This window comes from Emys orbicularis, chromosome 3 (genome assembly GCF_028017835.1).
Source record: "Emys orbicularis isolate rEmyOrb1 chromosome 3, rEmyOrb1.hap1, whole genome shotgun sequence".
Lineage (NCBI taxonomy): Eukaryota > Metazoa > Chordata > Testudines > Emydidae > Emys > Emys orbicularis.
In genome coordinates, this window is record NC_088685.1 from 30,427,207 (window position 1) to 30,442,595 (window position 15,389).

Here is a 15,389-nt window from a genome sequence, read left to right on the forward strand (position 1 = left end):
CGTGGAAGGCGGGTGCAGCACCTCTGGACTGTCAAACCGGGGGGTGGTCCCAACCTTTAAGAAAGGAGACTAGAGGGTATGTTCCAACTACAGGGGTATCACACTCCTCAGCAAAGCCTATTCCAGAGTGCTGGCAAGGAGGTTACGCCCATTAGCTGAACCTCGGATTCAGGAGAAACAATGCAGATCCCGTCCCAGCCGTGGAACAATGGACCAGCTCTTTGATCTCTCGCAGATACTTGAGGGGTCGTGGGAGTTTGCTAATCCGGTCTACCTTTGTTTTGTAGGATTTGTAGGAAAAGGCATATGACTGCATTCCCCGAGATGTCATGTGGGAAGTGCTGTAGAAGGATGGGGTGCCGGTGCCACTTTTGCGTGCTATCCAGTCCCTCTATTCTCAGAGGGCGAGTTGTGTTTGGATTCTTGGCATTAAGTTGAGTTCATTCAAGATGGGTGCTGGACTCTGCCAAGGGTGTGTCTTGTCCCCACTCCTGTTCATGATTTTCATGGACAGGATATCAAGGTGCAGCCGAGCTGTGGAGTATATCTGGTTTGGGGACTCGGAGGTGGCATCTCTGCAGTTTGCAGATAATGTCCTTCTTGCTTCTTCAGACTGCGATCTCCGATGCACACTCAAATGTTTCGCTGCCGAATGTGAAGCAGCTGGGATGAGAATCAGCACCTCCAAATCAGAGGTCATGGTCCTTTCCCAGAAAAAAGTGGACAGTTCTCTGCAGGTGAAAGGGGAGCAGATGACTTAATGGAAGAGCACAAGTATCTAGGGGTCTTATTCACAAATGATGGCAAGCGGGAGCATGAGATTGACTGGCGGCTTGGTGCAGCGGTAGCAGTGATATAGGCACTGTACTGATCTGTGGTGGTGAAGCAGGACATGAGTTCTTAGATCGACCTGTAAACTGAGAGATTTGTCCATGTCCCCATCCTCAACTATGGTCATGAACTTTCGGTAATGACCAAAAGGACGAAATCATGAGTACAAGTGGCTTACTCTCTGAGACAGAGTGAGGGGCTAGACTATACAGAAGAGCCTCAGACTAGAGCCGTCACTCTTTCGGATCAAGAGGAGTCAGCTGAGGTGATTTGGGCACCTGATAAGGATGCCCCTAGGAGGCTACCAGGCACATCCCACTGGGAGGAGGCCCCAAGGCCAGCTCAGGACATGCGGGAGGGGGATTATATCTCCGGTCTGACCTGTGAACACTGGGGAATCCTCCAAGAGGAGCTGGATCCTGCTGCGGAGGAAAGGGAGATCTGGTCCTTCCTATTCCCCATGCTGCCACTGCGACCCTAACCAGGAAAAGTGGCATAAAGGAAAAAGAAGCTGATACATGACCATATAGTTACCAAATGCGTGATATTTAAATACAGCTGTTTCAGCACAATCTTGATAAAACCTGAACCAGATGAAGTATACTTAGGTGTGACTGTAAAACCCAGATTTCCCTGCCAAACAGAAGGAGATTTGAACTGATATCCTTTACCTAACTTGTATGGAAAAAACATGGGAAAGCAACCTAATAATCTCTTTGACACACTAACAAGGAACAGAACCCAGATCCCCTTCCTCCCAGTCCTCTCCTTACAATACACAAACCTATAGGAAATTAAGCCAAATAAGCCATTTGTACAAATTTCTGCAAACTGAAATAATGGAGTTTCACACAGCTCAGATAGAACACTTAAAATGTTGCCTTCTTCTCCCAACCTCCACTGCCTGCTCCCAACTCTCTTTCAAGAATTAAATCATAGTTTAAAAAAAACCTTCTTGTTTATAGTGGCACTGTAATAATTGCCTCATTAAGGCAGCAATCATCTTTCCTCAGAGGATTTCATCCCAATAAGCAAGAGCAGAGAGAGTTCAGTGGTGAAATGTGTGTGATTGTAGCAAGACTAGCAGAGTAAGGAGGTCACAGGAGTTACTGCAGAGCTGAAAATTTTAGCTGCCAATTAGTTCTCAGATTTTTTTCCCAAATACATGAATACTGCACAAATTAATTAGAAACTACAGTTTCCAGAGCTACAGCAGGTTTAATCATTCAGTCCTAAGTGCAAAAAGATACCAACTGTCTGCTTGAGGTGGGTTGGATACAGTCAAGCTCTGCCTACATTCTCAGGGGAATTGGATGTTTCTGCTAAAGGGATAAACCTTGATGTTTACTTGGCCTACCTGAGGTATCAGCTCTTTCCCACAGCTGCAGTCATGAGGGTCATACAAACTGGATCCCTGTCTTTATAAAGGGGGTGGAGGTGGTTCTGGCAGGGCACTCTCTGAGGGCTCCAGGACTTTGGAACTGGCTTTTCCCTCGGTCCGAAACAGCCTGTTTATGGTGACCTTCCAAGGACACTGTGAGAGAATTGTTTCTGACAGGGTGTTTGAAGAGGGCTGAGGGTATGCCTCCCATAACAATAAAGGAGTGGCAGGGAGTTTCTGGCTAGTTGGCATAGTTCCTGTGGATGATTATTGTAATGATGCTGGGATTGCATTGTATTATTAATTATATGTTACGGTGCTTAGAGTATTGGAGAGGTTATATCTAAATAATTAAATATTCACTTCCATTTTAAAAGGGTGAATAAGTGCATGTATAATTGCAAGTCTTCTAGCATATTTCAATAAATTATAGACTTTTGACCAATTAACGCACCCAAATTATCAATAACCACTGTCCCCAGTGGCAGTGTTAGGCATCTGCAATCCATGCAAGCTAATGGTGATCAGCCACGTGTCCCTGGTGACAAACAGTTGCATGGAGCTGGAATGTGCCCTACCTATGTGGAGAAATGGCATCCATTCACTATGATCTTGCATGTACAGTGCATGGGAGATCACACTGTGAATAGGATGTCATTTTGTAGAGCAGAAGGGCATTCTCCACACAGGTAGAGGGCCCTCGGGACTGAGCTTTGCAGTGAGGCCCCACAGGACAAATGTCACCACTGTTAAACCTTTCTAATCCACCTTCCTGCTCAAAACTGATAGGTCTTCTAGTGTGCTTCAAAAGTCAGACCAAACGGGGAAGCAAATTCCAGAGTCAAGTGCATCACACTGGAAAAGCTCTGCCACTAGTTTCCACGCTTTTAAACCAGGGGGAAGTTAGTTCAAACACCTCAGTGGATCTCAATTGTGTGCTACCCCACAAGGGAAGAGGCAGTCAGTAAGGCAGCCTAGGGCTAGAATGTGTATGTGAATTTTTGATATATATGTTGTGGTGGTTAGACTTAGGAGTTAACATCTGATTGAGATGAAAGACAGCTATTCACTCCTCACATAAAACTATTCTTTTCACATGATGCTCTGAAGACAATCACTCAGGACCTCAGCAGTTCACAATCAAGATTTTCCTCACTACAGGAATGACTAAAAATGTAGGGCCTAGTTCATCACATTATTTACATGCCAATGCCATGTCAATGAAGTCTTTTTTTTTTAACACTGAAGTTCTGCAGATCTCGATGGCACCACCAGCAAAGTGTTGGTATGAAGATCTGCCATGTATCAGCATAACCAGCCCTTGAAAATTCTAGACAACAGTAGCAGCTATTTGAAAAGGAAACTTCTGGTTTTGCTAAATAATCTAAGCATTCAGGGGGAAAAAGAAATATTCACCATGAAACACATAGGGCCTGGTTCTCCCCTGCCCTGGAGCATGTGCAAAGGGAGTCTAAAACTCTGCTATTGTGATCCAGTAGCATTTTATGCCCACTTTGCACAGGTGTAAGTGTCTAATCAAGATCAAAGGCAGGGGAGAATAATGCCTATGCTATTTGGAAATAAAAGTATTATATAACGAATGGGCATTTCTGAGCCTCCAGCAGCTAGTGGCCTCCATTATGCTGGAAAAATAAAGACATGGTTTATGAAACTGGCAGCTTGGGAGCCCTGCATAAGATACTCTAAGATACTTGCAACCTCCTTTAATGCTTGTTTAATAACTACATGCGCCTTGGCATCCTCTTCTACCCACAAGTGTGAAAGAGAACGGCCTTCCCCGGACAATTCTACCTACCAATTAGCACCTGAGAGTCTGAAGTGTTCACATGACAGAGATTGGTATGATGACATCAGAATCTCAGTTTTCATTTTTAAAAAGTTTATGGCCCTCACTTGCAAAAAAAACCCTATGCAAGCTTGAATACATGACCCAAGTGTAAATGATGCAGAGATGTCTGTATGAGTCTGCAGACAGCCTCCAGCGAAGGTAGAAGCAGTAACCATTAGAGCCAGGGAGGAAGCCACCTTGTCCCACATACCCCGCCTATGCAGACCAAAGATCCCCACTACTGTCTACTTTTTCTTGAAGCCAGGGTTCTTGTGTATGGGGAACCCCATGTTGAGATGTGACTATGGACCCAAACTGTCTTCATCAGCTCCTTAATTAGAGGAGTCCTGGCTAGCGTCTCGCAGCACAGACCAAGAAGCAGCAGGGCTGTTGAACGGTCATGGGAAAACAGTAGAAGCAGAGTGAGACCATGGCATCGAGATACTACACTACTAGTAGTTATAAAAACTCCAACAGATAATGTGTGGGTACAGGCACTACGTAGGGAAGCAGCTTTCCTAAGAGCCATGGTCCTATACACCGAGTACCAAGGGTGAACAAATCCTGCCTGTGCAGGAGAATGAGAAAAAGATTGAGAGTATAGACATCTGTCATTGCAAGTCCTCTTTGAAGGAAAAATCTGCATGGGCCCACATTTTAGAGACAAAAGGCCAATAATATCCAATTGTAAATCATTGTGTTCATTATGATTTATCCTGCCAGGTTGTTTCAGCCACGCTGCCTTAAATTGCATGTGGATGTAGATTATGAACCAAGCAGTAGATCAGTGTTATGCATGCCCCTTTTTGCAGTGATTACTTCACTCATATAATAAAGGGTTCATTTATCCCTAGTATCTAGGCACCTGATTTTAGCACCATATTGGTTCTCTTTCCCTGGTGACTGAAGTGCCTAAGATGATGTTGATATCATATGGCCTGGCTGTTACGGTCTTTTATGACTGAATGGCATACTCCCAAACCCTCCAATAAGCAGTAATGCAGTGCATGTGACCAATGACCTGAGCTGGAACCGAACTATTACTTGCTTCCTTATACTCCTTGAGACTCATACGGGGCTTCAATGAAACATAAGCATTGTTACTTGAAAGTCCTAGCAGATGCTTTGTGATTCATGCATAAGCGTCTGTATGACCAATTTCTTGACTCAGTTTCAGGAAGCCAAATGATGGCTGTGATGTAGCATACATTGGCACTACCAGTAAGAGCAGCAAAGTTTCTTGTATGAGTTCTTCTAGATGTTTGTTGTACAGTGTAATTCATGGCTTAACTTTGACAACTCTAAATACAAGCAACTCATATTTTGTTAAATGTGACTTTAAAAGCTTTTATCTGCCAATGTCTGAGTGCAAATTTGAGTCTTTCTGGCAACAGTTGTTGGCACCTGTAACACAGAAAACAGAGCAAGTAGTGGTGTCCTTTGCAATACTTTAGGTTTTAATGTTGTCATCATGTGTAGCAGAGGAAAAACAGAACCCTGAATTTAGTTCTTAAGCAGTGAGTAAGGGAGAAATTGATTGACACATATTTTAAAATGTATTTATAGAGGTCACCATTAGAAACTCAACTTCAGATACCACGTTTCCAATGCTAACTACCGAGGAAGACTACTGTGTCTTACAGAATGTTCCTGGGGATCACTATATGCAGATATAGAGTAAAGACATGTACACATAACAGAGTAGGAGGGTGACTGCCTTTTGTAAGGGCTAGACAATATGGCATGCTGGAGTGGGTGTGAAGAGGCTGCACAGGAATCTCAGAGACCTCAAGAGGAATTCTTATCAACTCAGCAAGAATTCCTGATGGGAACGCCCAGGCATGCACACTGGCCCTTTAAGAGAGTGCAACATAATCCCCCTTACTCCTGTAGTCGCCACCTTCTTTCAAACAAATATTAGTGGCGCTAGGAGGAAGCAGGGACTAAAGGATTCTGGCCAGTCCCTGTGCAGGGGTGCAAGAGTTGGGGGAGATTTTCCTGTTGTCATCCCCTTGGTTCGGTCATGTTGGTGTTGACTGGAACCTAATGCTTGAGGGGGATTTATCTTTGAAGCATTCTGTTTCACCTTTAAATATGGCAGTATGACCAATGCACTAGAAAATATGGTAGCGAACAGCACAATGGGGCCTCAGAAAAGAAAACATCTGGATTTCACAAAAACACAAACACCACTCCCTGCAAAATGGTTAAATTATACGTTTGTGGTTAAAAGGCTCAGACACCTTGTGAAGTACATGAAATACCCAGGAGTGCATACGTTACCTGTGGGGTCCAAGGTGGTAGATTTCCCATTGCAAAATAATCCTTCCTTCCTCTTTAAATGGGATTTTTAAAGTACAATAAAGAAATGTTGGGGGAGTTAAAAAAGTTTACTTACAGTGTAAGGCTCATCTAATGGCCTCTGTATTGTAATAGAGATGGCAATACCCAGGGAGAAGGAGAAGCCTTTGGTCTGTCAGCTTTAATGAAGTGCACTCAGTACACAGTTTCGGTGAAGACAGATACCGATAATAAGGTAAGTAGAACTGATGAGTTTAGGACCTATTTGCATAAACCGGTACTTATGTCTTGGAAACGCTCACATTATAGATATAAAACCACACAATTTCACCCTCACAGATTTATTACATTTTGGCAGAGTTATTTATCTACATATATAAAATGTTGTGTGCTGAGTACTTAATGGTGCTTCAGGGATTTCCCGATTTATCAACTTTCCTGTCTGTAACAATGCAACAAGCAACTTTGTGGACACAGTATTATTTATTGCAGAGGTTAGATGTACATTGTTGTTTTTCTCTTGCTTGTTCTGGATAGGAAAGCATACCAGTTTGACTCACAAACTGGTGCTCTTCCCCAGTCACCCTCTACAAGGATTCATCTGCAATATCATTTTGCTCCTCTGCATTGATGCTCACAGTGACATCCAGTGGTGTAGTGCATTTCTGCTACAGGATTCACTGAAATATACAGTACACTGTATCATAGAGACAATTCAGGCTTGGAAGTAATTTAATTCATTCCTCCTACATGCCCCAATGCAGCAAAGCATTTAACCATGTGCTTAATTTTAAACATGTGAGTACTTCCATGGGACACATGCTTAAGTAATTTGCTGGTTGGAGTCAGAGTCCTCAGCCCATCTGCAGGACTGAGCCTTATAGGATAGATAAGCCCTCAGTCAAGGAACACATTTCTCTCTCCAATGGCTGTGGTTTGCAAGATTATGTGTTGGCTGAATATAACATGATGCACTAGTTTATCACAATCAGCAGCTTCAAGACCTGTGTGCAATTTCCCTACTCACCCCCCTGGCTTTGAGACCCTTACTTGGCTTCTTCTCCCCTCTCCCTTTCCCCCTCCCCCCCGCCAAGCTGAACACAGCCTGGAGGAGGTGCATTTATGGAAGACAAAGAAAGACATGGCTATGTTTGTGGAATGGGGTTGAGATGTACAATAAAATGTATGGGTTCACGTTCCTTTCTGTCTACTTGCTAAGGAGAGCTACAGCCTGTGGACATGAGGAGTGGTATGTACCCCAGCTCCGTCAACACTACTGAAGACCCTTTTGGGGGGCACACAATGTCCAGGCTCTATGGAGCTGGGAGGATGCAGAGCAAGGGAAGCAGTTATGCCTCTCTGGATTTTCCTCTTCCCAAGCCCATGGGGAAACAGCACGAATTAATGCAAGCTGAGGCTGTATTTACCTGCTCTGTTTCTGCCTGCTCACTCCACAATCCCATTGTACAAGGAGGAAGCAGTCAAGAGAAAGCTTGGAAACATGGTTCTTCTCCAGGGACCAGTCGGAAGCAATGATGGCTGGGAGTGGGGGTCACAGAATGCCCTTTGCTTCCTGCACATCCCTTGAGATCCATTAGAGTCTTTGGGGATCTGTTGATTGAGAAAACAAAATCCCTGGTTCTTCTATGGGAGACAAGATAATAACATCCATCTGATGAATGTGTTTGTAGGAAAATATTTGAGTTGAAACTCAGCATTGCCTCTCCTTTACCTAGGGCAGAATGGGGCCCATATAATTTTTTGTCATGCAGCTGTAAGATTCAGAAGGGTCAGGTCCTCAGCAGATATAAATCAGGCATAGCTCAACTGACTTCAAAGGAGGTATTTCACTTTTTACTGCTAAGTATCTTTCCCATAAAAATCTAAAGTATTTTTTTTTAAAGTATCCTCTTTTACACAATTACATATGACAAATGTTTTCCATAATTCAGAGATTTTAAAATGTCATATTAAAATCTATCTGCTCCCTAAGAGTCTTCCAGATCATGTTATCTATTTGGGTTGTTAATCAAAAGAAATTGATTTTATTAGAAGCAGGTAAAATAGTTTAGATAAAATGAGACAGGACTTAACATTCAACCAAAATTCAAACAAGTCCTGAAGTTCAAAAAATTGCTTCTTCCTCATTATCTTTCAGTTCCATGTGCCTCAAGCATTGCAAGTTTCTGGATAAAGTCAGAAGCTGAAGTATCAAAACGCTGCAAGTCCCATCACACAGCTCCTCAATTTGAGATTCCAGCCCAATTTTGCAAACCCAAGCGGTCAGGATAACTTTCAATAAGGTTTGAACAACAATCTTAATTTTTATATTGGTCTGAACTCAACCTCCAAACCTGTGAACATTTGCCCTCACTTAGGCCTGGTCTACACTACGAGAGTACTTCGATTTTAGTTAATTCGACTCTGTGGAATCGATATTACTAAGTCAAACGTGTGTGTCCACACTAAGGACAGTAATTCGACTTTGTGAGACTTTGTGAGTCCACACTAACGGGGCAAGCGTCGACATTGGAAGCGGTGCACTGTGGGCAGCTATCCCACAGTTCCCGCAGTCCCCGCTGCCCATTGGAATTCTGGGTCGAGCCCCAAATGCCTTTTGGGTAAAAAAATGTGTCGAGGGTGCTTTTGGGCGCCTGTTGTCATCCGTCCGTCACTCACAACCTCCCTCCCTCCCTCCCTCCCTCCCTGAAAGCGCCGGCGGGAAATCAGTTCGCGCGCTTTTCTGATTACTGACAGCGCGGACGCCACAGCAGTGCGAGCATGGATCCCGCTGCGACCATCGCTGCAGTTGTGGCAGTTCTCAACGCCTCGCAGCTTCTCCTCCACCTGTACCAGAGGCAGCTGCAGATCAATCATGAGAGGAGGCTACGGCACCACCGTGACGGCATGAAGTCGGACACTAGCTCCGACCTCTCTGAGAACATGAGACCCAGCGCCCAGGACATCTCGCTGTCACTGGGTCTTGTTGATACTGTTGAACGGCGATTCTGGGCCCGTGAAACAAGCACGGACTGGTGGGACCGCATAGTGCTGCAGGTCTGGGATGAATCCCAGTGGCTGCGCAACTTTCGCATGCGGAAGGGGACTTTCCTCGAACTGTGTGAGTTGCTGTCCCCTGCCCTGAAGCGAAAGGACACCCGGATGCGGGCAGCCCTGACTGTCCAGAAGCGAGTGGCCATAGCCCTCTGGAAGCTCGCAACGCCAGACAGCTACCGGTCCGTCGCTAACCACTTTGGTGTGGGCAAGTCTACCGTGGGGGTTGCTGTTATGCAAGTAGCCAGGGCAATCGTCAAGCTACTGCTATCTAAGGTAGTGACCCTGGGAAACGTGGAGCTCATCAGAGATGGCTTTGCCGAGATGGGATTCCCAAACTGCGGTGGGGCTATAGATGGGACTCACATCCCTATCCTGGCACCGGACCACCAGGCCAGCCAGTACATCAACAGAAAGGGGTACTTTTCCATGGTGCTGCAAGCACTGGTGGACCATCGGGGACGTTTTACCAATATCTACGTTGGATGGCCTGGCAAGGTTCATGACGCTAGGGTGTTCAGGAACTCTGGTCTGTGTAGACGGCTGCAGGAAGGTCTTTACTTCCCGGACCACAAAGTAACTGTTGGGGATGTGGAGATGCCTACAGTCATCCTCGGGGACCCTGCATACCCGCTAATGCCCTGGCTCATGAAGCCCTACACTGGCGCACTGGACTCAGGGAAAGAACTATTCAACTACCGGCTCAGCAAGTGCAGAATGATGGTGGAGTGTGCTTTTGGCCGTCTCAAGGGGAGATGGAGAAGCCTACTCACTCGCTGTGATCTCAGCGAGACCAATATCCCCATTGTGATAGCTGCTTGCTGTGTGCTCCACAATTTGTGTGAGAGCAAGGGGGAGACCTTTATGGCGGGGTGGGAGCTTGAGGCAAATAGCCTGGCTTCTGATTACGTCCAGCCAGACAGCCGGGTGATTAGAAGATCCCAGCGGGACGCGCTGTGCATCAGGGAGGCTTTGAAAGCCAGGTTCCTGACTGAGCAGGGTCTCCAGTGACTGTTTACTTTGTGGACACAGATGCTGAACCTGCCCCCGTTTCTTTACCCAGTTACTGTTGACTATCCTTCCAAGTTTCATACCCCCTTCCCCACCTTCCCAACAAATAAAATCTGTTCCGTTTTGTTACTGAACAAGGTTCTCTTTCTTACTGTTTTCGCGGGAATGTTTTAAACCGGGGACGCAGACTGTGGCGGGGGGCGGGTTTAGTGTTTTGATGCAAATGATGCTTCTAAACTCTGGGAATGACAGGCTCCGCAGTGCTGGATTGGTTGTTTCAACGCAGCCTGCCAGCAGTCCTGGGCGGGACTGCATGTATGTGTCGGCCAAGTGACTTTCTGGAAGGGGGCGGAGGGTAACAGATCCCCTGCTGCGTGGCTCTGTGATCCAGGATAAGGACCGCGGCAGAAGATCTGTAACTGCCCTCCCCCGCCACAAAGTCACAGATCAACCCCCTCGCACCCCAGAACATGAAAACCGCCTCCCAGACTGACCAGGGTAACTGGTGACTGTACTGTGTATGTGTCCTGATGCTGGACCTGCCCCCGCCTCTGTAGCCTGCTACAGGTGACTGTCCTGTCCAAGTAACAAACCCCTTCCCCCCCTTCAGACAGAATCCCCTCTAAAAGACACTCTCGGAAACAGTACTTAACAGAAACAGATGTTTTATTATGAACCGCACATGAAAAGGGGGGGAGGAAACTTGGACGTGGGCTATTGTGAGATGGGTAGGAAAGGACTTTTCAAACTTTGGAACGAGAGCCTTCCATTGCTGCAGCAGTGTGCAGGGGCCGACTGAAAGTTTTAACGGCCCTTGCCGCCCCTCCTTCTTTGGACTTTTGGTGAGGGGGGTGTGGGACTTGGTGGCGGGGGAGGGCGGTTAGAGATAGACAGCAGCAGGGCTCTGTCCTCCTGCCTCCGGTCTTGCAGAACATCCACTAGGCGCCGGAGCGTCTCCGTTTGCTCCCTCATTAGTCCAAGCAGGGTTTGAGTAGCCTGCTGGTCCTCCTGGCGCCACCTCTCCTCCCGTTCCATGACTGCTCTGTGCATTTGTGACAAGTTCTCCCTCCACTGTGTCGTCTGGGCTGCCTGCTCTCGTGAGCACTCCATAAGTTCATAAAACATGTCTTCACGCGACTTCCTCTTCCTTCTCCTAATCTGCGCTAGCCTCTGGGAGTGTGATGCCAGGCTGGGTTGGGAGACATTCGCAGATGTGTCTGTGGGAATGGGAAAAAGGGAGTAAATTCCTGAGACAGATAAATGAAGTTGCTAACAAAGAACATAGTCTTTCTCTGTGAACAACACCATGCACTGGGCCTTTCACATGCGCACTCAGGACAAGGTCGAATTTTCGGCCCTCGCCTTGACTGCCTGGGGTCCTGCAGTTGCGATCAGAGAAGCGTTGCAGGACACCTCTACTTCTGTTGCAGGAAAACATGGTAAGCCGTAGACTTGTTGCAGCTTAAAAATGTAATAGTAGCACTGGGCTCCTTTCGCACTGAATGCAAGGCCACTCTCTGCTGGCAGCAATCAGGGAAGCATGAGCTCTGCCCCTGTTCCACCACCTCGCGGCTGTCCCCGGGAAAGCTCCCTGTATGCTGCCCCTCTGCCGCCTCCACCGCGTGGCTGTAAAGCAGTCCCAATACTAACATTCCCCTCCCTAATTTAAAGCAGGGCGTCATGTGTGATATTACACTGATGAGGATCTCGGAGACCGAGAGGGGAAGGATGCTTCGTGAGACCATGCTGAGGCCAGGGCCGTATGCCGCCATGCTGTGCCGTGCAATGATCCCGGACTACCTGATGGACTCATGGCGTGGGAACGTGTGTTACCACGGGGGACCGAACAAGATCGCCCTGCCGCGGAACCTCATGCGCATGCTTGAGCGGTACCTCCAGGAGAGCTATGCCGAGCTATCCCAGGAGGACTCTCTGTCCATTCCCGGGCACATTGACCGTCTTTTCATTTAAGTGCAGCATAAGGGACTACAGAGTGGAGCGTCCTGTGGTGGCCTAATCATGAATATCTGGACATTATTTGATTTTCTATACATAGTTAGGACTAAATAGTTGACTAAGCCAACTAAATCATGAACAACAAATTACAAATATAGTTAATATTCCTGTTTTGTTATAAATAAAAGTTTCTATGTTTAAATGAGTGACTGAAAAGCCCATTCTTAACAATATAAATATTCCAGTTATGTTAAAATGAAATGTTGAGACGTTTAAAGCACTCACTGCTTGATCCTTCCCCTGATTCGGTGTCCGGGGTAACGGCTGTGGACGGTTGGTAGGGGATCTCGGTAAGGGTGATGAAGAGCTCCTGGCTGTCGGGGAAATCAGCGGTGCAAGCGCTGTCGACTGCCTCGTCCTCCTCATCTCCTTCCTCATCTTCCCCGTCACCTAACATTTCCGACGAGGAACCGGCCGTGGACGATATCCCATCCTCGGAGTCCACGGTCACTGGTGGGGTAGTGGTGGCGGCCGCACCTAGGATGGAATGCAGTGCCTCGTAGAAACGTGATGTGTGGGGCTGGGATCCGGAGCGTCGGTTTGCCTCTTTGGTTTTTTGGTAGCCTTGTCTCAGCTCCTTGATTTTCACGCGGCACTGCGTTGCATCCCGGCTGTATCCTCTCTCTGCCATGGCTTTAGAGATCTTCTCGTAGATCTTTGCATTCCTTCTTTTGGAGCGCAGCTCTGAAAGCACGGACTCATCGCCCCACACAGCGATCAGATCCAAGACTTCCCGATCAGTCCATGCTGGGGCCCTCTTTCTATTAGATTGCACGGCCATCTCTGCTGGAGAGCTCTGCATCGTTGCCAGTGCTGCTGAGCTCTCCACGCTGTCCAAACAGAAAATGAGATTCAAACTGCCCAGACAGGAAAAGGAATTCAAATTTTCCCGGGGCTTTTCCTGTGTGGCTGGTCAGAGCATCCGAGCTCGAAGTGCTGTCCAGAGCGTCAACAGAGTGGTGCACTGTGGGATAGCTCCCGGAGCTATTACCGTCAATTTCCATCCACACCTAGCCTAATTCGATATTGCCATTTCGAATTTAGCGCTACTCCTCTCGTTTTTGAGGAGTACAGAAGTCGAATTTAAGAGAGCTCTATGTCGAACTAAATAGCTTCGTGGTGTGGACGGGTGCGGGGTTAATTCGATGTAACGGCGCTAAATTCGATATAAACTCCTAGTGTAGACCAGGCCTTAGACTGTCTGCTCTGTAGCGCCAATATACAATGGCTGCAGAAAGGCATTGCTTTCTTTTATTTTAACTTGTGCACCATTTGCAAAATGGACAGCTGAGTTCTCTTTCCATACTCTCTGTTGCTGGTGACAATGTATGAAGCAGAAAGAGCAGAGCTTTGGTTTTCAGATGCTAGGCTTTAGCTTATTTGCAGTGCTGACACTTCAGAGAATCTTGTTTGGATTTGTAAACTGGGCAAATTAGATATGGAAGGATCAATAAAGAGATCATAAACACAAAGCATCCTAATGTCATTTTTTTTACAGTGGACTTTTCAAACTTGGACCACACTTTTATGTTCACAGCTTGCTAATCAAGACTTAAAACATACTGTGCTTTTGATCAGTATTTTTTATTAAAAGGACAAGAACATTCTAAACAGCTAGAAATAGAAGATTAATCTTATGAACTCTTATGCAAGCAATCCCTACTCACACAAGTAATCCCACTGAAATCAACAGAGATGCTTATGTGACCAAGATTACTTGTCCAAGTAATGGTTTGCAGGATAAGATCTGTAGTAGATTCTTTTATTCCTGTATTCCTTTCAAAAACAAGATTTCTCCTGATATTGTTGAGTTAAGCTTCATGATGATGTTTATTTCATCTCATTGTTTCCCCCACCCCCCATTTAAAAGGAAAATGAATGCAGATATAATGCAGAGAGGTATATAATAAACTGACAAATACAATTGGACTTTTTTAATCTTAGCCTTTGAACATTTGTCTTTTAAATTGAAAAGGTGCTATTTTTATCTCCTTTAGCTCTTTCATAACAACATTGGAATTATGAAAGAAAAAATGGCATTTTAATACGCAAAAGGGGCTCAATTCTCTGGCCTGCTCTGCTCCATCTGTGCAGCTGTGGTGGCTCAAAGGGCGTAGAAAGCAGCTGCATGTCCCTGCCCAGGCAGTCCCCTGGCATGGGTGTTGAACAGGGGTCACTGGCTCCTACACCATTTTCCCCTGCAGCATCCATGGCAAGGGGCAGTCAGTTTGTGGGGTGGGGGTGCGGCTGAACTACACCTATCCCTGACTAGCAGATGGCCCCTTACAGATTATAATCAGGCAGCCCTGGGTTGCTAATTTATATCAGAGGCCAGTGAAGTACTAGTTCCAAGTTCAGGGAACCACATTGTGTTTCTTTTCCCCCTCTCTCCATTCCACCTCCACCACTCAGCAGCTGTTAGCCTGGTACCTGCCCCATAGATTTTAGGACCTGGTGCAAAAGCTCATCTCTTCAAACAAGACTCTCTCCAAAACACAAGCGGGGGGGGGGGGGGGGAAGGGTCACCATTCTCCTTCCCCCCCCCACACACATCAATTTTGACAGTCCTTTGCTTAAGTCATTCTTCTTTATCATCTATAAAACATTTGTTTTGCCTCTAATGCCCTCACTCACATGAATGATGGATATATAACTATTTATAATCTCAGAAAAATTAGGAGTTATACAGTAGCTTCCCATTTTGCTTTGAAATTCCCATGCAAAGCTGCGTTTTGGAAGGTGAGTTCAGTTGTCCAACTTCCTGTTCATTGAATTTAAATGTATTCCTTGTCATTTCATTCTCTTCCAATAAACAGAGTTTAAATAACTTTTGCCTTAGTTTTCATGTATTGTATTAGTTCTGCCAATCGATTAATATTTCAAAAACCCTCTTAGAGGAAAAAATGTTGGGCTTTATAGTGTCACAAGTTTGTTACATAGTGCCAT